This window comes from Diadema setosum, chromosome 22 (assembly GCF_964275005.1).
Source record: "Diadema setosum chromosome 22, eeDiaSeto1, whole genome shotgun sequence".
In the NCBI taxonomy this organism is placed as follows: domain Eukaryota; kingdom Metazoa; phylum Echinodermata; class Echinoidea; order Diadematoida; family Diadematidae; genus Diadema; species Diadema setosum.
Window position 1 is genome coordinate 18,746,571 of NC_092706.1, and position 27,671 is coordinate 18,774,241.

The 27,671-nt window shown below is 40.0% G+C and overlaps 1 protein-coding gene across 1 annotated transcript in view; it reads left to right on the forward strand.

Moving 5' to 3' along the window:
* The window catches only part of LOC140245031 (uncharacterized), a 335,831-nt gene that overhangs the window by 248,964 nt on the left and 59,196 nt on the right, over window positions 1–27,671 (forward strand). The window lies entirely within an intron of this gene.

Here is a 27,671-nt window from a genome sequence, read left to right on the forward strand (position 1 = left end):
GGTGTGTTTGGGATGGTGCATCAAGAAAACATGTAACACAAGGGCCATAGAGAACACTGCTGGTTTGAGCTGTAAATACACTGATGTCGACCTTGTCGTGATGGCATTTGCACATAGTTTCTACAGCTTGAAGAAGCCATGATTAATTTATTTGAAATAGCGAGCAGAATAGCCAAACAGTCTTATCACACACATACGCAAACACACACCTAGTCACAGTAACACATGGAAGAACATGCATTGCCATTCGGGAATCAAGAATATTTCTGGATTATGCCAGCAACATGACAGTATGAAAGAAGGAACGGGGGAAAAAACTGATAAGGTTTGTCCTGCAGACAGTGGAAAGCACACACCAGCTTGAGTTGCTATGAATGTTGACACAGTAATCACTCAAACTGAAGTTTTCACCATGTTCAGTTGCCTCTGATACATGATGGTAAAATTTGGGAATCATTTTCCTGTATTATGTAACCCAGGTAAAAAAATTTCCTGGAATCACATCGCAATTTGCTATGCAATTTTCATACCACTGCTACACTAGGTATTTGTGTGTGTGTGTGTGTGCAATAGTTTTCTTATATAGAAGAGTACAGGATATACCATTTGAAATATTATTCATCAGCTGAATTTCTAATACAATTTGAGCTGGAAAACTCTTCTCTGTAATGCCGGTATGAAATGCCGGTAAAAAGTACCCTCTTTGTAGATATGGTTTACTGTGTTGGGGACATATCAAGAAGCGTGACACAGGTTGCCGCGTATGTAGCCGAAAGTAAGAGATAGTGACCTCGCGCTGAAACAAGGAGCATCCACAATCATCGTGCGGTGTTGCAGTGCCCGGTGTGAACGCGGCTCAACGGGGGATTTCCAAATTGAATCGCCTACATGATCCGGAGAATCTCGTCTCCGAACGAAGACAAGATTCCTCCTCCTGATTCCATCCCAACAGTTGCTCCTCTTCCCACCCTCCGTATCTGTTGACATTGCCTTCCGCTAGTGAGTCTCCACCCAGGAGAGAAAAGGTCCACATAAAATTAAAATATGTACTTCGGCGCTCTGCGGAGAAACATGGCCACTCGACGGATGTTGTTTTAGTTCATCTGATTCAACGGGCAATGTTTTTGTTGCTATTTTTTTTCTCCGACCATGCTTTTAAAGGAAGAAATACATGAAAAGCACAGCTGAGTGGCCGTGGTGAATCAGAGGTTTTATGTTCACATGGCTAAGCCTGTATGGAATGACTGCGGAGACTCTGCAGGGAGCTGACCAGTGATTGCCCAATTTTTGGAAAGCAGGGGAAAAGAAGGGCCAAGAGAGAGAGAGAGAGAGAGAGAATGGCAATTGTCGCTACAATGATCAAAACTAACACAGTCTTGTTGTAATACATATGAAACTACTTGTTACCACACTAGCACACACTCAGTTGGTTCTTATCTCATAGCCCCTTTTTTTCTTCAGAAGACATAAGCTTCAAATTTAGTATTTCAAAAAAATACATATATTCACAGGAAGCATACTTACATGTGTATATGACTTCCTCAATGTGACTGAAATTTAGATACAGCATCAATTTCCTTATCCTGGTATCTTTTTGTGATTGTAGCTGACCAATGACTATATATACATGGATCTGACAGACTTGTTTCAAGTATATTTGTATATGAGTGGCAGACTTTATTGATTCTTTAAACACTTAATTCAAAGAATGCCTTCTCATGTATGAATAAATCCTTGATACTGCCACAGCCATTCCCTCTCTTCCATTTCTTAGAACTCTTGACTTGTGTATGATCTTACATCAATGTTGAAGGATTCCCAAATGGGCAGATGCCATCACATCACTTAGTTGTAAATTATTATCTTGATCACCCCCCCCCCCCCACCCCATCCCTTATACATCTCAAACACTTCCCCCTCAGTCCTGGTTCCTACTCCTCAGCCGCCCTATGTCTCAATTCTAATTATCCTATTTGTGCCCATCAGGCTACCTCATTCTCCGTTTTTGCTCCACACTTTACACATTTCATTGCTTGTTTATAATGCTTTCACGACACCCTCCCATAACCCGCCGCATCCCGACTGCGCGTCAAGCCGCCTTTTCTCCTCTGACATCCCTCCTACTTCAGCTTCTCTTCCTCCTCACGCTCCCTCATAAATCACCAACTCATCTATCTCCCCTCCCCCCCCCATCCTAATCCTCTGCCATCCATCATGCATCATCTACGTAGCCAGCATAAACTACCTGCGTTTGTTTGCACACACTTCACCCGTTTGTGCTGCCCGCGTATGTATAGGGTGAAGAAGTGGTCTCGCAACCTCGTCGCCGTGAAACGCATCGTCTGCGCCTCTAACCTCTCCACCCAATTATCGCTGCTTTGCAGGACGACCGACATCAACGACCATTCATCATCCCCAGAATGGCAGCATGACTGGCAATCACAAGTCACCACACTGTTTATGCCCTTTTATGCCTGCCAATCTCACTTTTTTATTTTTCCCCCTTCTTGGATAGTAGCATCATCATGTCCTTGTGACAAATGCTGTTACTAGTAAATATTTCATGTCACCTGCATGCTGTCAAAAAGCAAACTGTTTATTAATATTATATTTATGCGGCATGATGGCCAAGGAAGCTTATATTTTATATAATATAGATTACATCTTATATAACCTGCTAATCGGGTGCTCCGCTTTATCAGGTACGAAACGCTCTGCCCGACATTATCCAATTAAGTGGAGAGTACTGTATGTCCTTTGTAGGGAGGTCAGCATTAGCATATGGGAGAACAAGATAGTTGTGGTAAAATATCTTAGTGGTCCAAGATTGATAATAGGGCAGGGTCTGCTCATCTGAAAATATGTTCATTATTGCTTACCAATCTATTCACCAACTTGCTTTTAACCCATTGAGGACAGGCTGAATTCACTATAACAGGCATTTCCCATAGACACCTGCCCGAGTATACTCGGGACTCATCTTCAAGGGTTTAAGATTACTGTCTCTGATTTGGCCAGTTGTCAGGCTCTTCTGACAAGAAAAACAAAAACAAAGGAGAAGAAGAGGTTATATTTGAGAGAGACCATAGAATAATGATGACCATATAGCTTTTGAGCAGTGCTTGCCAGCTCCGTTGATACACTACCACATTTAAATAATGTTCCATGGTAATCAAGTTATTCATGTTTTGTCAGAATGCAAATTTCTGTCTTGACTGTCTCAAAGGTTTTTCTTCAACCATGGTCAGACGTTGTTCCTCAGTCAGGTTTTGCTTGACTCTGGGTATACAGGCTAAGTTTGAATGGCGTGACCTCTTAACTATTTCAGGGGGGCAGAGCTTATAGCTTGACCTTCGTTCACTAGCTCCATTAACAACCAAATGCTTGTCAGCTCAGTAGGCGCATTCACATGCAGGAGTTACAAGATTTTGCATGGCATTGCAAAAATCTGTTTTACTTGCCACTGATCAGACAGCAAAAACAAAAACAAAAACAAAATCACTATGCTGCCAATAAAGCTCTTTTAATCTCCAGGCTTTGCGTGTTTGAAAGCAAAGACCAGAGCGGTATGCCGGATACCGGAGTGTGCGGACCACGTCTGTGGTGCTGACCTAGTGTGGCAAGTTGCATTATGGGATTGGAAAAAATTAAGGATTTCCTAGCACACTGTTTGTGCACACTGTGCTGGGCAAATTATCACAAAAGTTTCAAACTAAGAAAATCAAGCTGAACCAACTTTTGCCCCCCTTGATGCTTATCACAAGAGTTTAATTTTTGTGTGTGTGTGTATGTCCACATGCAAGAATTAACACTTTTTGAATTGCATTGCTAAAATCAATTTTTAAACCCACGTATGTGAATGGGCCCTATGTTTATGGGCAATGCCTTTGTACTGCGGGCTTCATGTTTGATTGGCAGGCAACGGTGTTCATGGCACAGCTGTTCGTACTGAATATCGTTTGTAATTTGTGACCAGCGGGGACACTCATTCCAGTGTTCAGACGGTCCATAAGTCTGAACGTAATTAGCAAGTCATTTTGGAGACATGGCCACATACAAGAATTTCTTGCAGTCAGAAAGTGGACAACTTTTTGGTGGATGATGATCAGGCAATTTTTTTTGTCTTTATCTTCCATTATAAGCAGCTGTATCTCAGGAAGACTTGTTGCTCATAAAGGAATGTCATTGAGCTTGTCCAAAAAATCTTCAGGTATTTATATGTTCCTGCGATTCACAGAGATTTCTGGTTTCAAAGCTTATGAAATAATATATGTATAAAGTTTCTCTCTTGTTTACATATAAGTAGTGCCTGATTCTTCGAGTAAAGCAATGGCATATGAACTAATCTCTCAAATTGCATTAAGACAAAGAATCCCAAGGACACCAAATATTCAAGTCTTTAGACAGAATATCATGAAGAAGTCTAAACTTCTCAGATGATGTATGAAGTCACGGATGCTGTTCAAACTGTGGTATAACTTTGATGGACACCCGGGATGTTTACATGCAGGAAAGGGAGAAAAGAAAACAATTAATTTTTTGAGAAATGCCAGGTTTTTATTGTATAATGTGTATAGTAAGAGAGAGAGAGAGAAAAGAGAGAATAGAAGTTTGTATGTTTCTGTCTTTTTCTTATGTTTTATATGCTGCTGATACAATTGATTATTGGAATAATGTGACACTTCTCAAATTGTTTCTGCATCTTCTCTTTGCTATTGTGAGCATATCGAAGAGTATCAATTAAAGTTAAAAAAATGTATACATTACTCTGTCATAACAGTATCCATGTTTGTGCTGGTTGAATGGGAGAAGATTTGGAAATATAACTGTCTCGCAAATTTCTGAAGAAAAAGGATATATGGGTGAAAGTGAATGGCAAGGCGAAATAGATAGCTAGAGTCTGTATACATCTCCATTCATAGAAACGTGATATAGCTGTAAGTGAGCAGAGAGACAGCTTGTGAATGGGTGTGGGAGGAGGAGTAGGGGGAGGAGGAGGGGGGGGGGGGTCAGTTTTGCTGATGTCACTGAAGAGGACTCTGGCCGCTGACTTGACATCCACCTTAGATAAACACTCCATGCGCCCAGGCTGGATGTGGGGGAGGGGGGCTGGGAATTGCACCCCAGCTAGTGCCTTTGTCTGCCCTAATGCAATCCTGTGCCTTCTCTGTCTGTAGCCAGGCTCAACACTGCCTCCTGGAATTACAGACAATTCATATATTTGTTTCTAAAATACAAATGCATTTATTTATTGATCCTAATGTGTGAGAGCTCGAGTGATAGGTGTGTGTTATGTATTCTTACCTGTAAAAGATAAAACTTATTTGTGACTTCATATTACCAGTAGATGAGACATATCAATGGGGAACTTGTATTTGTTGAAATCACTGATGAGACTTTCTCAACTCTCAAACAAGCAATTATTTGTTTTTAATAAGTTACAAAACGGCATTCAAAGTCATGTGGTAAAATGATGCTATTCTTGTTTCAACAAGAATGATTTTTGTTGGTGCAATAACCAAGGAGAGAGCTGGCTGCTTGTTCTCAGAAGACTTTTCATGTTGTTCAAACTAGTCTGATGAATAGTTTGACCCTCGAGGTGAAGCTTCACTCCATGTTTTAAGTTGACTTCTCGAGAGAATAAAATCAAACAATCAAACAGATTGAACTGAGAAAGTTTTATTAACTCTGAGAAATGTAAGTTGTAGATAGGTACAGTTTTATGTGTCTTTGTGAAGCAAAATCAGAACATTTGGAAATTAGATAAAATGATGATATCACTAGTTCACAAGTTTCCAGTTGAACTGTTCACAGAGCACACACTTCTTGATTTCCTGCTTTTAAGGGGTAAGAAATTATATATTCTTATCATTAAATCATATTATGGCTTTAGTGAGTTGGCAGTTACACTTTTTAGGGTTTTAATCATGAGTAGTTGCTAGTAAACTTTTTCATACACAAAAAGAAAATATTTTGTTAGAATTTCCTTTTGAAAAACCAGTGGAAGAGTTAAATGTTAAGTATAATATATAATATTGTCTCACCTACATTGCACATATGCATAGTCATAGATATCGCCTCCATCCTGTCAACTTGTGAAACTGTCAAATTCTACGTTTGTGTTTTCTGTCGTAATGCAGGGAAAGTTTCACAAATATGTGTGTATAGTTTTCTGTTTTCCTTGAATAAATCAAGAGCACATAGTTGGCTTTCCATTCAAGAAGCAGCAACTTATTTGTTTTGTTTGTTTGTTTGTTTTTGCTCAAAGCTGAACACGGACTTGTGTTTTCTAATTGAATATAGTCTTCTGTGAAGGTATTATTTTGAACTTTTCTCTCTTTGATTAATGAAGCAAACACAAGGGGCTGCTATATTAGATACCATTCACTCTTATTTGTCCTGTGGACCTGGCTAGTAACACATAGTACTTGTCATTAGAGAGCTTCAGTATCAGGATCAGACTGCATCTTGCACAATGTTTGATGGTTTTGGGTTTTTTTTCCAAATTCTTCCAACAAAATAATTGCTTGAAAATGTGTTTAGCAAAACATGCAACCATAGACTTTTGACTGAAAATCTCAGGACATTGAAAAAAAAAAGGGGGGGGGGAATCCCATGCACACAAATGCAAAAGTGTACTTTTATGAGCGACACATTTCAGAGTAATCTGATACATGTTGAACACACCAGGCTGTGTATGTGTGTGTTATGTATATCTTGGTGTGTTTAGAAATGCCAACCATCACAATGCTGATGGGCAAAACATGATCAGTCAGACGTCCTTCAGTGCTAAGTGCATGTACCAGTAACGCTTGATGGATTTGAATTCTAATATATCTCAGGGTGTCATATTGATTGTGAATTTCAGACATTAACCTTGATCCCCGAAGCTTGACCTGTACTAGTTTTATCCTGAAATCAGGCTGGTAAGCATCCGTGTCACATGGGTAATGACTGTCTTACATTACAGTCTATAGTTACACCCAGACGGTGATCCTTAACTTCGAGGATAAGCTTGTCGGTAAGTATGGGGCGCCAAGTGTCGCATGGTCTTCTTCATCACGAAATTACAATTTCGTCACGGAAATTTTATTTGTTGACAATTGACAACGACAATTTCGTCAATGAAATGACAATTTGTGACAAAATTGTTATTTTTGTGACATTGTCATTTTGTGACAAAATTTTGTCATTGAAATTGTCATTCTGTTGACAAAATTCTCATTTTGTACAGAAGAGACCATGCGACGCTTGGCACCCCATACATACCTACAAGCTTATCCTCAAAGTTGGCCTATCATTGAAGTTAAGGATCACCAGCTGACGTAACTGATGAGAAACATTTCACAAGTTATCAGAAAAATTATGATCTCTGAGCATGGACATTCACTAGCTTTCTCTTCACATTAGCAGGTGACTTTCCTCATGGTCTGTCCATATTCAAAATGTCCCTAAATTTTGTGACTTTCAATTTTTTTTTTTTTTACCATAAAGTTTATAACCCAAAATCTAATTAGTTTGTCATTTAAGACTGTGTGCATCACTTGATGTTACTGTTGCATAAAAGTTGAGATCAAATATAAGTCAAAAATCAAACATAAATCTCTGAATACTTAATTCTGATTGGCTCCTACCTGACTCATGTCTGATTGCAACTTTTTCATGCAATAGGATCCTGTTAATGAGAAAGATTGGGTGCAGATCGGGAGACAATTCAAGAATATGCTACCTCTGCCACCAGACTGGTAGATACATACAATTGCTTGAGGTCAGAGCTTGAGGCAAGCTGCAGTGGTCATGGCCATGATTTCACAAAACTATTTGCTGCCCATTTTACTGCTCGTGGGCATTATCTTGCTGTGTCCCTGGCCTTAGCCTTGTGCATTTTTTTTTACAAGTCTTACCAGAGGGCTGTAAATTACAGTGTCTCTCCATATATAGTAACACATGCAGAAACATTATACAGCTTGCCAGGTGTATAATTTGCTGATGCCTGCTCTTGAACCATGTGACATGCACTTTTTTTTCCAACATAGACTTGTGACAGAGAGCATGTTCTTTACAAGCATCCAATCCAACTCTGACCAGTAGCTTTATGCCGTGGAATCATTGAAATGTCCCTGTGCGAATTACCCTCTGATGCAACGTTATCACTTGACTTCGGTGCGACCCGGCTGCGCTTCAAAAAGTGCATGCATCCCAGAGACGGGCAACCGGAGGTTGGGAATCTCGGCTCTGCAAAGGAATACTGACACAAAAATAGCTTTACTGGGAAGAGAACTGGATAGACAACTGTTGAAAAAGAGGATTTCAGCGTTATCCGCTCACACATTTCCATCATCCCCATGCCCCTCCTCTCCCAGTCAAACATATACTTCAAAGAGAATATGTGATCCTGCTAGGCCCAGCGGGTTCAGCTTTGTGACAAAGGTGTTTGTGCATGGTATTAGGGTGCCTAGCCAAATCTGTAAGCTCTCTGGTAATACTGTGCATGACAGATGAGATGATTACATTTAAAGGTTTATTGTAAGCATTTGGAAAAAAAGAAAGAAAGAAAGAAGAAATATGTTTACTATGGTGTGTGACTAAAGGCTTGGTTTTAAATTGCTAAGTGTTAGACAACTTGTCCCTACATCTCCGATGCCTTTATCATATACGTCACAAGTTGATTAGGATCGCCATTGTCTGATGGTGCTGTAGCTTAATTCTGGTGTCATGTTTAAAGGAGGTATTGTTGGTTTGGGACAGAATGAAAATAGTACCATGAAATGATACATGTGATAGGCAGTGTTGAAACATAGCTGGATTTTCTTCATCTCATTCTGTTGACATATATACAGATATCACGATGCCTTTTCTCCCTCATTGCTTCCAGCGTACCTCTTTCTCTCTACATGTTGATATCTTTATCCCTTGTCGTTTGGATTATTACTGTTTCTGTCCACATTTTCATATACCTTTTTCCTTTATCATTTGGAATGAATGCATTTCCATTCATACATTTACAGTCCTTTGTCTTTTGTAAAGGATGTCTATTACTTGAATCAGTTTGAGTGTCTTGGGGGCATCATCACCCTTAAAGATTATTTTGTTTTTAGATCAGTACCGCTCATTCTCATGAGCCTGAGCTGAAGCATTTCAGGGGAACAGTAGTTGATTGGATGGATTTCCATTTAAAGCCTGGAGAGTTGAGTTTTCTCTCCCTTCAAGTGTCATGACCATATACAAAGGCTATGTGCTAAGATCCAGCAGTAAAGAAGTCTACTGCTTGCAATATATATGACTGTTGATCATGGTCATATGTCGGACTGTTAATGATGGTCATATGTCCCAGAAGGATTTCAGATAGATAGATGTCACTGTAAGATACTGTATAAGCTGTTATTTTGGCGAGGGTTTTAATTTTTGCAAATTTCGCGAATCACCGTTGGACCGCGAATTTAACAACACATGAAAATGTCACCATACGCTAAGGTAGTGGTGCGCTTATGTAGGCCTCCGTGTCAATTCGCGAAAACAACATCTCGTGAAAATGTCCGTGACCTCCTCATTTGCAAAAATATCTGTACGCGAAAATAATAGCGTATACAGTAGAATCCCCCCCCCCCCCGAAAAAAAGGGGGGGTGAAATTGTCACAATTTCACCCAGACGAGATGTCCGTGACCTCCTCATTTGCAAAAATATCTGTACGCGAAAATAATAGCGTATACAGTAGAATCCCCCCCCCCCCCGAAAAAAAGGGGGGGGGGTGAAATTGTCACAATTTCACCCAGACGAGATGTCCAAAGCAACCTTTGTGTCTGTGAACTTTTGGAATGTAGTCGCACAAGTGCGATATCTCTAAAGAGCACTTTTGTTTTTAGTATCTTAAAAAGAGGATATAAAAAAATAAAAAAAAACTTTGCAGGCGCTAGACAATTATGTCATATGGTCTCAGAGAAAAGTTGATATCTTCTTTAGTCCTATTGATATATAAAATTACTTATTTTCTTTCTTTTTTTTTATCTTTGTGACCAGGACCCTGTTGCATAAAAGTTGAGATCAAACTTAAGTCTGTGAATACTCAATTCTGATTGGTTGATGCCTGACATATGTTTGATTTTCTTACTTAAGTTTGATTGCATCTTTATATGCAACAGGGCCCAGAACTGCAAGAGATGAGTAATCCACTACTATATCTTTTATATGCTAGTACTTTTCATGCTGCTCGATGTGTGCGGACTCCTTTAACTCCGAAAGCAGTCAGTAATTCTATCTGTTTCAGCTTGCTGTGAGAGCATCGTGCTGAGGTGTGGATCCTCAGCATTAAAAACTGTAGTGCTTTTTTTGTAGGGATTACTGCAGCCTGTGAGTGAGAGCTATGTTGTCTTTTTTTCTTCTACCTCTTCCTTGCATGTTTAGCTCCAATGGTATGCCAGTCAGGTGACATAGATGTTCTTAATCATATGCTGCGATGTAGGTCACATTTTCTCTCACCTGTGGATATCTAGTCAGCCCAATTTTTGCACATATAGACCCCGTTTATAGTAATGGTCCGGCCCCAGGCCAGCCTACATTGCAGTACTTGGTCTCGCATTTTCGTGCATTTACACTGCCTTGTCGAGCCGCACCTGGGGAGTGAAGTTTCTCTTCACATGTTCTTTTTTTCTTTTTGTTGTAGTGGCGCTCTACTTGTGTATACATGTAAACTTTTTTTCCCAGCGATCTCTACAATACAACCGAGTGGGTTTGGCCGCACATTTAGCTCCGCTTGTGTTTACATCAACAAAAAGTGGGTCTTGTGCCCGCACTGTAAAAGGGGTAACAGAGAACATGAATGAATGAAAAAGTTCAGAAACTTTTTTTTTTCTTTCTCAAAACTTTTGTAGTATGGTTCTGTAAAGCATTAGAAGTATTATATGCATCCATACTTATTTTTTGTCACATGAAAGAATATTCACCCTTAATCATGTGTTCTGAAAGGTTTGAAGGTAATGAGAGACACATTCAGTAGGGTGGTGGATGTAGCTGTCGAAAGGGATGGCATTTTCCATGGGTAGTCTGTGATGTTGGGCAAAACCGTCAGATATTAAGCCAAATTACACCACCAGTAAAAGAGAGAGAGAGGATCATTTCTACAATTCTGCTTGGACAGAGCACTGTGAGCACTCACAAGGTGCCTAGGTAGGTACAGCTTGAAAGTGAGATCAGACAAAATTCGTCATCTATCAATGTGCCATGGTGGAAACTCCCTGTGTGCCACATTATGCTAAGACACCGACATGGCCATGATTTTGGAAAACATCCTGTTTTCAAATCAATGTAACTTTTATAAATTTCTCTTACCCTGGACATGCAGTGAGCTAAGTTGTAGAGAAAATGCCAAGCTTTACTTTGATGTAAATTGTATGACGACAAATCTGTGATTGTTTTCTTTCAATTGACCAGTGGCTACATTATTGTAGAGACATGACTTTTGCACACAAAACAGTGACAAAACCCTTAAATTTACTCAAATGCAGTAGGGAACACCGCTTGATAATGACTTGCAACATAAAATGCGAGCTACATACGTCAGGTAAGGATTTGCGAGAAACGCTTTCATTGTACTGTTGCGTTTGACGATTTATCCATCGGTTTGGACGGGTTTCTGCATTTGAGCAGAATATGCAAACTTGGCACACTGTTGACCGAGTCGGGCATGTTAACATGGCACATAATGGAGCAATGGAACCCTAACCCTAAACCTAACCCTAAGCAGCCAAGGACAACTGGGTGAGCTCTAGGAGAGTCCAGTCCTCCCCAGCTGAAAGACTACATGGGATGACATTGATTCTGCTCTCTGCAAATGACATCTTGCATAATTAATCCTTCAAAAGTCAGTTATTCTTTTTCAAACCAAGTGTTCCAGCATACATGATTTCAGTCTCTAGCAGTCAGAAAAGCTCAAACATTTCGTTCTCTGTGTATCTCAATCCAAGTCCACGGGCTGAATTTGCTGCCGTGCCAGCATCAGTGCATGTTTTAGGTAGAGACACAAGCTTTTCTCAAGAGCAAAAGTAATGAGATATGTTAGGCATCTACCTGTGTCTGTTTCATGGTCTAACTGGAACCATCAATGACAGTTTGAACAGTCATTAATGCACAAACAACTATTTTGAGATATATGAGGACATGGAGAGCGCTTAACCTGGCATGGTTTTCTTTTTTTTTTCTAATAAAGTGAGATGAGACTGAATGCTTCACCATGTCTAGCAGCACTCCTCGCGACGCATTTGCGTTTCAGTACATTACTCATTGATAATCCTCTTTGTGCCGTTCTGAACACACTCTATTTGCCAGTGCTTCATTTGGACTTTGTATACAAGCGTAGTGTATTATCAAAGTCTGTGTCCTTTTTAAATCGCAGGGTAAATTTTGCCGCGGGCATTTCCACCACCATAAAGGGCTCAGCCTCAGCCATACGGAGAGAGGGATGCTCTGTATGGGCTATTAAGACTGTAATGCCTGATTTACATGCCAGTTTGTGTTTGCTTCCAAATGGCTTGTGACTACTAGGGTGTAAATCTTTACAAACATCTCCCCCACACAAGGAAAAAAGAAAATAAGATGGCTGCACTGATTTTCATGAAAAGGAATGTGTGGTTACGTCCGTGCCATGATGTGTAGCAAAAAAACTAGTTCAACGTAAACAGAGCAAGGGATGTCAGAAGAGACCAAACTTTACTGGTACCACCAAAAATGACAGGCATCCTTGACCGACATCTGTACTCCACTCCGTTCCCCTGCTCAAGACCTCTGCTAATCATAGTCTAAATAAACCTTGCGTAAAATGAGCGACTGTGATTTTATGGGTTCCAACTTCTGGGAGACTTCTTCAGGCGTTCGCTGTTCCCATCTGACTGACTTTTGGAATATATCCGCGACCTCAATTCGTGCGTCTCTCGCTTCTTCTCTTCTTCTTTTCTTTTTTCCCACCCATCCTTCCCTCTAACGAAGCCATCCCTTGACTGCTGTAAAAGATTTCGTTACAAAAGAGGGGTTTTCGGGGTCATGTGGTGTCACACTCAAAATAGTTTGTATAGTTTTTTTCAGCCGGCTGAATGCCTTTTTTATGCCCCACAATGGGAACGTACAAGCGAGCGAACACAAATGCGGGTCTTAATGGGAACAAACGAGGGATCTCTATTAAGTCTTTGCACTCTCTTCCCTTTGCCGTGAATCCTAAACTTTATTTCATCAATCTGTGGGGAGCCCCATGGAGCTGTGTGGAACCTTAGAAAAAAAGGGAGCGTATTTGGATGGCGCGGGAATCTTCCCCCTTGGTTTTCCTCTCGGGTGTACTGGCGTAATTTGATATAAATGCAACCATGAATGGCAAGTATATGGTCTTCTTATCTCGTGCAGCACATCCCCGCAGTTTAGCATTGATTTTCAGGCGACATTTCATTGTCTGTGCTGAGTCGGGCAGAAATTGAATTTGTGCCTGCATGATTTGCAATGTTGATCGTGACTGTTTTTACACGTACGGATAATCTGTGTGGGCTTGCGCATTCACTGCACACTGGCTGTGGTGGCAGAGTGCGCGAAGGTCAGCAAGGTGTTGTGCATGTAATGAGTCCCGATAATGCTGCGCAAGCTATGTATAATTGGCACATTAAAAGTTGCTGTTGTGTGGAAGCTGCCTTCTAACAGCAGCTTTTGATACGTAGCATCATATATTAAAGCCCTAATGGCCTGTCATTACTAATGCTTGAAAAGATATATTGTCGTAATGACACTTGAGAATGTATTGTAAACTTGAAGCTTTTTGCGCTGCTGACCGAAAATATGCCTGTATAACAGGAAGCTGTTGTCTTTGAAGCAGTGACACAATATTAAAAAAGAATAGAGCAGTCAAACTTTAGTGAAATCTCAAAATTGTTTCACAATTTCACTCATAAGTCATTAGTATCTTGTTTACAATTTCACTCATTAGTCATCAGTAGATTAAATATCAGCATCATATGCTATTTCATTCATTTGATGACATTTTTTTTCTCATCCTCATTAGCCCCTTCCATCCCCTAGGGAAGCACCCCTTGCCAACTGAAGTACTTTGATACCAGAAACATATTTTGCAGCATGGAACTTTTGCAAATTGGAGCCGAAGGCCTGTTTGTGGCATTCAATGTATTGTGTAGACAAGAAATTTCGTGCGCATTTTGCTTGTGTGAATCTTGGCTCCTTTAAGGAAATTCTCAAAAGTTTTAATGCACGCCAAATTTTCTGGTTTTACAGTAACTGTCTGTAGTAGCCTGTAGTTACAGTAACTGTCTGTCTTTAGTTAGGTTCACACGATGTTCCTAATCTTGAAGATAAGCTCCTAGGGATCCCACTCAAAGTTTTGCATCACATGGATACAATAATCAACAAACTCGAAAGTTGGCATGACTTCTTCATGAACCCCATTTCCCTTCAGCTTCTGGGTCAGTCTCCAGTGTGTGTTGTACACTACACTGTGTAGTCGCATATTATCGGGTTTGTATATGTTTTGTTTTTTTCTAGTTATGTTGTTTAATCATCAAATGGGACTCTCTTCAAAAGTTTAATCTTAAAGAATGAGTGTCCTGTAGACGTGCATCATAGTAAAAAAAAATTACACGCTAATCATCAAAGTTTAAAACTTTGAAGATTACAAACGTCACATGAACCTAACTTCAATTGTATGTGTACCGGTTGATCAATTACCCTGTGTATATATATAAAGTCAAGGTTTCATTTATTGCATGAAGGAGCCATCTACATGCTTTTGCAGGTGGGTAATAATATCATGCCCTTGACATGTCATGAGCAAAATTGCCGAGGAATTAATCATTTCGGAGAAAAGTTGAAACAGCCACATGTCATTGAAACAAAACAGACAAATAATTTACATGCAGTACATATTCCACCATGTTTTCCTCTGTGTACATTTTACAAGTCGACTGATGTGTGCAAAATTAGCAAAGTGCAAAGCATTGCCATCCATAATACAAATGCCCTGTATATTTAATGTCCAATTTGGGAAATCACTCAATTTTCTCATGAAACGGAATCATACTTCTTTCCCATCTGTCACTATTGTCCTTGATCACAAATTCAACTACTCACAAAATTCACAAACATATCATGCTGCGTAAATATATGTCATACACAGTACTCCGTACACCATATACTCGGCTGGGGTTTTCTTTTTCACAAATTTCCAAACTCTACTGGCATTTATGGAAACAAGAACATGTTGAAATATTGCTTCCAAAAAGACAAATGCAGTGTGTGCCATCTCTGAGGGAGGAATTGGTACCTTCTTTAACTGGGATGATACATATATTTCATCACTTTGCTGTGATTGTCAAGTCTGAGTTCGGTTGCCCACAAAATTGTCGTTATGCACTGTTTATGTCCCAATTTGCCGAATATTATGCTCTCAAAATACATGATGTGTGTATGGAATAGCAAACAGAGTACACAAATAGTCTTTTGCACAATAACAATGTAATGGCATTTCCAGTTTTGTCATTCCATTTTGTGATTCCTGTAGTCATGTGACAAGCAGCGATTTCAAGTGGCCGTTATCATAAGATGATTGCCGGAGATTGCATATATGTCATCAAGGTGACTGTTGCATTGTAAATACAGTAGGACCTCGATTATCCGGCCATCAATTATCCGGATTCTCTGTTATCCTGACGTCGACTGTCTGACATCCTTTTTATGCCTCCGCCACGAAGTGGTGCCGGAGGCATTATGTTTTCGGGTTGTCCGTCCGTCCGTCCGTCCGTCCTTCCGTCCGTCCGTAATGAATTTTGTGGACAAGGTAACTATCAAAACCTGTTGAGGTATCCTAATGAAACTTGGCATGTATGTGTATTAGGGGGTGAAGTTGTGCCTATCAACTTTTGGGTGCACATGCTCAAGGTCAAAGGTCAAAAGGTCAAGGTCAAATACATAAAATTTCACTTTTTCCACCATATCTACTGAATGCCTGAAGATATTTTCTTGAAACTTAGTGTATACATGTATTACCCAATTAAGATTCTCTGGTGAAAGTTTGGGTCATGAGGTCAAAGGTCAAAGGTCAAAAGGTCAGGGTCAAATACATGAAATTTCACTATTTTCGCCATATCTATTGAATGCCTGAAGATATTTTCTTGAAACTTAGTGTATACATGTATTACCCAATTAAGATTCTCTGGTGAAAGTTTGGGTCATGAGGTCAAAGGTCAAAGGTCAAAAGGTCAAGTAAAAATATCAAAACTTCTTTTTTTTCTCCGTGCCTTGGAAAATTGTTCAAGGTATCTTCATGGAACATAGTATATACATGTACTGACTGGAAGTGATTATTTAGAGAATGTAGGGTTCATGGGGTCAAAGGTCAGGGGTCAAAGGTCAAGTGCAACACTTCAAAATTTTACTATTTCCCTCATATTTATGCAATGCCAGCAGGGTTATTATTTTTTTACACTTGGTGTATGCATGTGTAACCTAATAGAAATTCTCTGGAAAGTTTTTTTTTTTTTCTTCTTTTTTTGCCTCAAAGGTCAAAAGGTCAAAGATCAAGTGAAAGTGCTGAACTAACTTTTTCCTCCGTATCTCTCGAAGTGGCTCAAGTTATCTTGAAACTTAGTACATATCGTCAGTTGAGAATGATAAGGGCGTTAAGTTGTCACAAAACCCATAGTGTTCAAGATAACTTAACACCCTTCTCATTCTCAACAGACGATATTATGCATGTTCTACCTGAAAGTGATTATCTTATGAATTTTAGGGTCAAGGGCCAGATGAAAATGGTAACAATTTACTATTCAATTCAGAAATTGCACTTTTTCTCCACACCTGTACCTTGAAAATTACTCAATGCCTAAATGTATGAATGGGTCAAAGTCAAGTTAAAGTCCTTAAATCCCTAGATACATGCTCTCCTATTCATCCAATTAAACCTAGGTCAAGGAAGGTGAACATTCAAGACATTTGTGACAAACTTGTCATTTCAATATTTTGCCAATTTTGTGAAAATGTAATCACACATTGTCCACATGTACTATCTAGACCTATTGGAAAAATCATGCATTATGGCGGAGGCATACCAGTCGCCAAAGCGACATTTCTAGTTTAAAGAATGTTTTCATGTATTTTTCTCTGCCAAATCTCAGTCAAAACAAGCACACGTTCAACCATTAATCACACAAATACACAACGGGACATATTCCAATTATGGCAGCAGAACGGTTTGTGAGACAATGTCAATGACTGGTGCCGCACTTGTCACTGGCACTGAGTGCACAGAAGTGGTGGTTACAGTGCAATGCAGCGACAGTATTCGACGAGTCGCAATATCGATCTCATTGTCTATCAAACAAACAAACAAACAATACTGTATACGCCATATATTTCACGAGTCTAAATTTTCGCGAATCGGGACTTCCCAACAATTTCGCGAGTGGTTAAATTCGCGATCGTGGAGTCCTGTACTGAACAGAGAAATGTATACACGTACGTCACATTCAATATCGGCATTAGAGTCAATATTTTCGCGTGTTTTTAATTTCGTGAATAGCAGCTCACTTGCAAAATTCACGAATATAAAAACCCCGCAAAATATTTGGCGTATACAGTAATCAAACAGTATTGCTACATGAAGGGATACTTCACTTATATTTCGTTCTATTTCCGTATTTATTCATGAAGTACGAAACATGACAATGCCTTGCATTGTCATGTTTCGTACTTCATGAATTGTCAACAAAGATCATCACACTGTTGTTGCATGATAGCGTAGAGATCCTAATCAGTGAAGGTAGTGTATTGAGGGTGTGAGATAATTGATATTATATTCCACATACTAAGAATCTTGCTATAGGATTGGTCAAGAGCTGATCACGTGATAAAGTGTAGTTTTGCCCATCACATCACCTGAGAAGAATAGTTTGTTACACTCTATGGTGATAGTTATTTTGTTTCGCTGATCTCTTAGTCCATACAGTCCTAACGCGTGCTATAACTTACAATTTTGAGTACGCGCGAAATGAAAGTGCGTTGCACTGTGGTCTATCATTTGACCTGGGTCAAGTGATAGACCACAGTGCAACGCACTTTTATTTCCGTGCCACGCATGGAGCGCGGAGCAAATTCATTGTTTTGTCATTTACGCGCATACGTCTAGTGGTCTAAAGTAAACTACGTAGCCTAAGCCCGGAGGATACCTATTAAGACAGCTAAAACGGTTTCAGATGTGGAATATAAAGCAAATAATCAACTTTTGGTTTCAGGCAATAAGACAAACTATCACTTCCTAGACGATCTGAATGCGTACGCTATCTTTCCTCAGCTGCGCTTCGGAAAGATAGCTCCATCCAGATCGCCTCGGAAGTGATAGTTTGTCCCATCACATTCACCAACGTTGATCATTTGCTTACTACAGGTGTTTAACTTTTTTAGTTCATTTAATGGAGATTGACATGGAAAAACCCATAGCATTGTACACATTGTCCAAAGTCCCGGAACAGAAAGGGTTAAATCAGACCATTGGTTTCATACCCTGAAGTCAATGTCACAGCGGCATCAACTGGTGTTATCTCGCTATGCTTGCCATCGCCTCTTCACCACATCTCATTTACAAGCTGTTATGCTGTGGATCTGAGCTCATATAAGTGTGAGCTGGTTTCAAGAGGGAGCTAAGCAGTGGCTATAAAGGACAAAGTGTAGCTGCAGGGATAGACTATGGAGCTCCCCTCCTCTTGATGGCCAGACCTGAAGAGTTCTCAGAGAGGCCAACAGGGGGATGATTCCCACCATTAGAAACCTATACAGGCTGAATCAGAACACCACCTAAAGCCACCACACTGGCAATTAACAGTCTATGCAAGCAGATGTGGAAAAATATAAAATATCATATTGGCAAGCATTAACCCGAGGATAAATTTTGCAGAAAATTTGCTTGCCTCTCATATGCAGCATTCTAGATATTGTGGTGTCATGTACTCAAGTAAAGACTGGATTAAATGTGATGCCTAGTTTATTGGGTCATAGCTTCTCATCAGATCCTAATTCACTGCCACCTAAACTAACGGCTTGTCATGCTGGTATATGATATTGAACTCATACTCTTAGACTGTTGGTTAAAAAGGAAAAGGATTACAGTTCTAAATATGAAGATAAAGACAAAAATTAAGGAAAATTTATATTTTCTATTTCCAAACTCGAGGTGTTGGGAACTTAACCCATTGAGGACAGAATGATTTTGCTACCGTACAACACACATTTTCCATAGACCCCTGCCAGAGTATACTCGGGACTCATTTTAACCAACAGGTTAATACTTATTAGCATGTAACAGCATAACATACATAGAGATGGGTTTCATCACCACTGAAAAGATTAACTAAGGAAAGTTGTGTCATTTATGGTGATATTCTGGACAATATTTTTGGAATATTCCAACTTTGCAACCTTGCAAGAGCATAGAGGGGGACGTGTAACAGACTACACCCTAAGCCAACATTTCATAACAGTTTCAATATAATGTGCTGTTCAAGTACTTAAGAGTAATGTCATATATACCTACAACAGTGTGCTGGCTCTCATGATATCTGGTTTGTACAACTCATATAGAAAGGTGGTAGTGATATTTCTAGTTCCTTTGTTTTTTTATTGATTTGTTTTGTTTTGTTTTTGTTTTTTTGGGTTTTTAATTTTGAGGGAACATAACTTTGTGTGTTTTAACCTGTTGACTGTGCTCTTTCTAATACAGCTATAGTATACAGAAGAGCAGCGTGAAGATATGAACCATTACATGTACCTGCTGGGAAGAGTATGGGGTCAAAGGTTACAAAAAGTAGGCCTACATGAAAATCACTGCTAGCTCTGTCAGTCTCCTCCAGCTGTTTTAAAACCTTCGTATGAGACTGTTTGCATGACGCTACTATCGTCATAAAGGGTTAAAGAAAGAAAAAAAATTCTTTTATTGCTTTCATTCTAATGTAACACCTTTATTTTGTAGTTGAGTGTTCTTCGATGGCGTAATCGGCAGTGTTACATTGGTAATGTTTTCTCGACATACAGCTCCACAGAAAAGACCAAGAGACCGGTTCATGTACATGTGCAATCCAGGCTCTTTATTTATTCGAAGAAATATTCACTTCGGAATATGACAGCAATTATAATAACGGTAATAATATCCCAGGCGAGGATGGAATATGCCAGATTTAACAGATACGGTATTCGATGTAATAGGTGTAATAGGTACTCCCTATCCGACGGCCATATATCGCCCCTAAAGAGGGATGGCAAGGGAGACCAACGCTTTATATGTCTTTACCCGAAGAGGGTGAAAGAGAGAACTCCTTTTTCAAAAGCACATGGTCACTTTTATAATACATGTACTAGTATACTAGAAGGAGGGGCTTAATCTATAATATTCAAATATTCAAAATAAAGGGATTCAAATTAAAATAAAACAAAGGAGTAGGTTAATAATGACCACTGTCAATCCATGGGTCACATGACACCAGTGACTCACATATTACGTGATGGGGATGACGGGGGAGAAACTTAGCACTGGTAGACAATGGGGAGACAAGTTATCCAGAAATGTTTATGGGAGAGGTTAATAGGCTCCTAGGGAGGTAGGGTGTGTAGACTGACCACAGGATGTGATGACCAGTCGGGTTGGACAAAATTCTGAGAATAGCACTGAGGAGTTTTCCCTCAAGTCTGTAGTGGGCTGGGGTTTGTAGCAACAACACTCCTACATTTGATATATTACACTAACAACATTGAATTGTTGAAAATTTATAATGAGCATCCTTCACATCAAAGGCCTTGTCTTTGAATAGCACATGAATTTAATTGAGCCAGCTACTTGAAAGCAATGTGTTGCCAATCTAGAGGATGAGTAGGATTTGTGGTCCTGGTATTAAATTGGGTTCAAAGAGACAAATTTGTATCAAGTATCACAAAAGTAGTGTGTAACTAAGTTAAGTACTAAAACAGACTATCAGTGTGTGTAATCTGTGAGGTCACAGACTACATACACAATTTATGAATTTCACATTGGAAAAGAATTCTTGGTTTTGACCCATTGAGGACGAGTCCCAAGTGTACTCGGGCAAGCATCTATGGGAAATGTGTATTATAGCAAAATCAAACTGTCCTCATCGGGTTAATAGAGATTTTCAACAATGTAAGGTGCTCGTTGAAGTGGAGGTACACATAAGTTTTCATCAGAATGTACTGTGTGTGCATGCATGTGTTGAAGGTGACTGGGGGTAGGGACATGGATTATCAGCGATATGTCCCACTGGTCCTGGAGTGAGTGGTATAATAGTCCTCAAGGCAGCAGTCTCGGTGAAGAGTGGTGGCGGTGTCTGAAAGGGGCGATGACAGTAGGGCAATGTGTATTTATGTATGCCTGACCAGGAACTGTTCCCCCAGAGGGTGAGGGGCAGAAGTTTGCAGGTGAAGACAGACAGCGAGACTGGCTCCATTCCCCCAACACATATATCAGTATAAACTCCAACGACAGCAGCGCTCTTTAATTTCCGTAACAGTGCAATGCACAGCACAAGCTCGATTTGATCATACACATGGAGCACTATCTCTATCTCCAAATTACAATGTACCATTGTTTTTGCAGATTTTCATACCAATCGATACATGTTTGGCAAAGAAATATGAAGTGATAAGCTCTGTAAATACATTTCTGTTATGAAGTGAGCATGAATAAAAAAGGGAAAATTAGATGCAAATACTGCATTTGTATGCTCTACCCCTGCCTGCGGCACTGTAATTCTGCATTACTTAAGATGGACAAGTCGTCACCAAACGCATGACCCCATGCACTTGTATGACCTCAGCATTTTGCCCGTGGGTGCGTAAGATCCCCTCATTCATTTGCACATAGCATATGGCCAGCGTACATATGGACCCAACCGTCAGTGACGAAATGTGTACATTTATATATGCGATAGGGATTAATTGGAAGGCTCTGTCTATACCAACAGCTTCTCACAGAAACCTCACTCATACCAGGCAAAAGTCTTTTTTCTGGAACTGCTTTGAACCATTATGATGATCCTTTGCTTGGTGTTTCTTATATCTCCAAACAGCAGTATGAACCATTTTAGGATAATTGTAACTGAATAAGAGTTCAAGTCATGCTATGTGATGAAATGTGTTGGTGTTTTTCACATACAAATTTCGTATGCATTGGGATTTTACTAGCATTCCCAGTTAAAGCCAAGTAGCTCCAACATAAGTGATTATGGTAGGATGTACTGTACACAGTATGAGTAGAATGATAACTTGCTCTTTGAAACGGCTCTTGAAATATATCTATCTGTATATTTATCTATCTATGGGGGGGGGGCAGCGGCTCTCAAAATATTTTAAATCTGCTCCACATTTGGGCTGCAACAAGTGACAATCTGCATCCTTGGATGTTTTAGTCACATACGTGCACTCATTCTAGCAAGACACTTGATCCAGTAAGGCACTCTGCCCAGGACATGTCTGAAGCCACTTTTCCTCCCACAGTGCCATGGCAGCTACTGTCTAGAGCTGCAATAGCAGCAAGTGTCATAATATTCTATGACCAAAATAAACTTTAATTGCTGTAAATTGAGATTTTGCAACACACCTTGAACTTCATGACATCTCTGAATGCCAAATGCCTCACATCAGTTGACTTCTAAAGTCTAAAAGGGCCCAGGGTATCTGGTACACAATAGATTTTGACAGCGTGAATTCATTCATGTCATAGCTTACTTAATGAGCTATTCAAATGCAGATGATCTTTTGTTTGTTTAAAGGTGCTAGAGGCCCTCCCCATGTTCTGAACTCAAAAGACTATGACTTTAAAAAAGAAAAAGAAAAAGAAAAGATCATCACCACAATCTCACCCTACCGTGTTTGTTATGTGATCAAGCCTCAGTCATTTTGACATTGTTTGCACACTGTGAGTTGAAACAATAAAATCTGGTATTACAAAAGTGGGCTTGCTTTTGTTTCAATAATATGATTCATCATTTTCTCCCACATGATCAACATGCAATTATGTATCAAATTAGTTGATGGATTATTATGGTATTCAGATGGTTCAGCTACTTAATGTCTTTCTGTGGGAGGATAATCTACATAAGGAAAGATTTTAATCCCTCATAAGTCAAATTTTCTATAAGTGGAAGCTATTTCTTCAGTCCAAATAGATTTGACTTACAGGTAAAGTTGACTGTATGTGTATTCTGAAAAAGTAGACAAGAAAACACTAGAATTTTAGATGTTTTCAGTTAAAACCATCGATCCGAATAAGATGCAGGAAGATGTGTTGTTTTTGATACTTGAGGCAAAAGATATAAAGTGTTAATTTTTTCCCCAGATTTATCCGTTATCTGACATTGCCGGTCATTTCCCCCCACCCACCCTCCCGTCACCTCCGCCATCCACTCCCCCATTCCCCAGCAGTCAACTCCCTCACTTCAAAGATCTTGTCAAAAGTCCCTGGCCACCCTGGTAAGCCGCAAGAAAAGTGCACTGCCACCCCTTGAAAAATATTAGTTGGCGGGAGGATGTGTCCAGTGTGGATTCTCTTATCCGCACAGTCTCACATATCTGAAAACCTCTGAAGATGATTCGTCGCGCGGCCTTGTCAATTGGAGAAAACAGTTTCTGCAGTCGTAAGAACTGGCAGAACCAACTTATCTGATGGAGGTACTTACAGACAGACTCGTCACAGCATCCCTCTCTGACCTGGAATCTTGTTCCTACTGTTGCTGCTGTAGGCACTAAAATGTTAATCTTTACACATCAGTAGAGTTATGGATTGAGTTTTCACAGTACAGCTAACGTTGGCACGTGCCTCAGCACAGTTTTCATAGTCTCCAAGCTCAAGCATAGTTTCTGGACAGCATGAGACAAAAATATATTACTTATTTCTTCAGTAGTTCTATAAAATGGGATATCAAATATATGCATACAAGTCAAAACATGAAGTCAAGCATTTTAAAGTAAATATCTTTATATGAAATGTACACATAATGTCAGTGCTCCCAGGGGCTTATGTAAGACCCAAATGTGTGACTGTACAGAATCAGAAGTGTATCAGTGATGATTGATTGTTCGTAGTTGTGCCCAAACTTAACATGGGAGGATGGACCAAATGAAGTGTACTGTAGAAATGGAAATTTTCGCGCGTTTCGCGCGACCAGAAGCTAGAGCAAAAATAAAAGCACATGAATATTTTTGCATGCCATATGTCCCAGTTGTTAATGTCCTGACTTCGCAGAATTAAAAACACAAGAAATTCATCTTACCCGACCAAGCGCGAAAAATTATTCGTGCGAAAATATCCATTTTACAGTATCTAAAGAAAATGGTGGAACATGGCATCCTTGATTTTATGTGTAAATATCTGTGATGTTTTGTATCTGTTGCTGGGCTGTAGTTAAATATTATATTATATTCTGAGAAAGATGTAGTCCAGCACTTGTACAGCCCTATATTTTCACTGGACGACTTTAGCTCCATGATTATCCTCCATACTTGTGACACGACTGCCACCTTGTATTCACACCAGGAGGCCTAGGGGGTCTGATGTCAAAGACTAACAGGTTTCTCGTTCTGGTTTGCCGAGGCCTCCCAGAAAATGCACCCACTATCCTCTTTTCCTGCCCCCCTAAAGATGACTTCACATTCAAAAACTTGTTATCCCACCCTTTCCGCATTCTCTTGCCTTCCCCTCCTCCATACTTGTATTTTCTTGTGCACAAAGAATCAAACCTTGTAAAAATTTCATCATGTGAATGACAAGGCATGCGTGCGGGCTTGACAATGTCTTTGTGTGGATTATGCCTCGTCGTACCTTGGGGTCTGGATTGGCGGGCACAGTTTGCCTGATGTGATGAAGAGGATCAAGTACAAGCCTTTTATTTTGACGTGCAGAATTAGAATGTTTAAAAGTGCAAATGTCCTCGGGATTGCAACATGTATTGCTATATGGATATTTTCCTCTGTGTGAAATTGATGTTGAAAAGGAACTGTGTGCACTCCGTAATTGTGTCAAAATGCCTTAATGTCTTTAAAAATGGGAAATAAAAGTTGTTAATACAACAAGATTATCTCCTTGGTAGATTATGCGTGATGATTCTCTTTGCTACATTTGCAAGCAAGGTTGACTCATGTCGAGGCCACATAGCAGTCATTGTTTGAATGCAGAACTTGACAACATAATGTCAGGTTTGATGACATTAATTTGTCAGGAAAATTTTGAAAAAATATAACGAAATACAACAATGTCTAGCTTCAGTGAGGCCTGAACCTCACAATCAAGAACGATTTTACAGACTTTGGGGGGTTTTTTTCCCCAAAAAAAGGATATTCATGAACCTGTTTCACTGCCATGTGCATTACTTCGTTGAAGGAGCAAGTTGTGTAGAGAGCTGTGGTATGATTGAGGGGCAATGTTACTGAATGTAAGCAGTATATAGGCAGCCATAGAGGGAAGGGCCAAAACTACAGAGGGAAATGTGAAACCAAGGTGAGAGAAATAATTGCCGTGATGTGAAATGTCGTCTCTCCACCACGGCGAGCAGCTTTGCTATTAATTTCATGCCATTTTCTGACTTCTCAGAGAAGTGTCCCCCTTCCATCTGTGATATTAAAGCCTGTTGCTGTACTATGGTAGTAAATGTCTTTCCTTATTAAACAGCCTGCCCTGAAACCTGCCCCCACCCCCACCCCTCCGCCCTTTTCTCCATCAAGTGTTTCCCTTTCTTAAGATCGGGTCACACTACTTTCTCCTCCACAGACCTTAAAGTAGACATTCAAAGAGATCATTAAATTCTGCAATTTAGGCATCAGTAGAAAGCTCAGAAGACATAGAAGGCAATGGAATTTTGTTACCTCGCTTTCGCGTTGCTAGAAAGAAGTAAACGCTCACGAAAAACTGCGGTTTTCTGGAGCCTGATAAGGGCCAATTCGTCAGGAAAGATGCCCGCTTCGCCTGACGTCACGCACTGGATTTGCGGACTCTGCCCGGTGAATGTGTGTACAATGTTAACGGCGGTACAACCTGATTCTTTTGCATTTTATTTCCTTATGTAAAAGTCGAATTGAACGAAATATAACTTTTTATGGTATAATAGTAATGAAGAAACATTTCTCTCTCCATTTTTTGTAATTCTTACAGATATTTTCGTCAATATTCAGGAATTCAAGCTACTTAGGTAATCTTATTTTTCTTACGTTTGTAATGTTAGCACGTTCAAGTTTCGCTGGTCATATGAAGCGTTTAATTGGAAATCATGAGGATGTCCGTGACAGGATTGATAATCTAAGACATGGTGATGTTGACAATAACAAGCAGACTTACGAAAAATGGCGAAATATCAAAATAGGAGAGATTTTAAAACGAGGATCGAGATAACAACTTGTGCAGCCCAGTCTCGTAGCTCGCGATTGCTCGCATGCAGTATGTGCTTGTATTAATCCGCGGTGAAGTGGCTCTACTGCTCCGATCCGCATTGGTAGCCGCTCGCCGCACCACCATCCTCACTGCCTGCGTGCCTGGCCTGTTACGTGATTTAGCCAAGTCATGGAAGTACTTTCATTGGCGTAGGAACATAGACGTAAACTACTCGTAATTGCCATGCTTTGCACAACCACGTGTGTTTGTTTACGTTCGCGCCCGATACTGTAATACTGTACGACTATACGAGATTCTGACCAGGGAGGTGGGAAGAGAAGGAGTGGAATCTTCGACATCGACAAGGTTCGGTGTTTTCGCGAGTAATTACATCACTGCTTCACCAGTGTGCACACGCTCGTGAAACTTCCGTAAATGACATCTGCTATGATAGCTATCACGCCATTGCGTCTGACTAGTTGCTGACCTCAAACCGGTCAGACCAAGGAGGTACAATACTACGTAGGCGAGCAAGGTCTAATAGCAGGGCGGACATAAGCACTTCCCGATTGCTCGGGCAAAGGAAAATCAAAGTCGTACAAGTGTTCTGAACAAGGAGAAAAATGCTTGCCCGAATCGGGCAGGCAAATAATTTTGAAGCCACCTTCTTTCTCCACATTTTCCCTTCAACAAACCCATGAAATCATGCACACGCAAGCCCAAAACTAATTACTGTTTAGCGATGTCACGATTTCAACAACTGTCGAACACTGACTTACTTGAAGAAGCCCGGGTATTGCATTACGATGCCACATCAACGCCCATCGATATCGAACAAAGTTTATTCCAATACGATGTATTAGCCTATTTTGGCAGTAGAAAATAGCGACAGCAGAAGAAAAAAAACTGCCATTTTCTGCTCGCCGTTAGCTGCCTATATACATGAGTCTGGTAGTCACTGGTTGTGCGTGCTCCATGTGGATACCGAGCACAGTGCGCGATTCAAGATAAAAATAACACAAATCAATAACGCGCGGTCAAAAGTGAACACCAAGTTTACCAAGAAACAATAAAAACTAGAGATTGTAATTTGTCATCACTGACAAATTAAGGTGATCCGATTTTTTTTTTTACTCAATGATTCAAGTCCTGATCGCAATAGGCATGACCATGCAGGTTTCTTCTGTGTTCAGAGACATTGGCCGTGTGATGTTTGGATTCTCATTTAGAAAAGGGAGTCGTATCTGCCATCTTTGGTACCAACTCTGTATA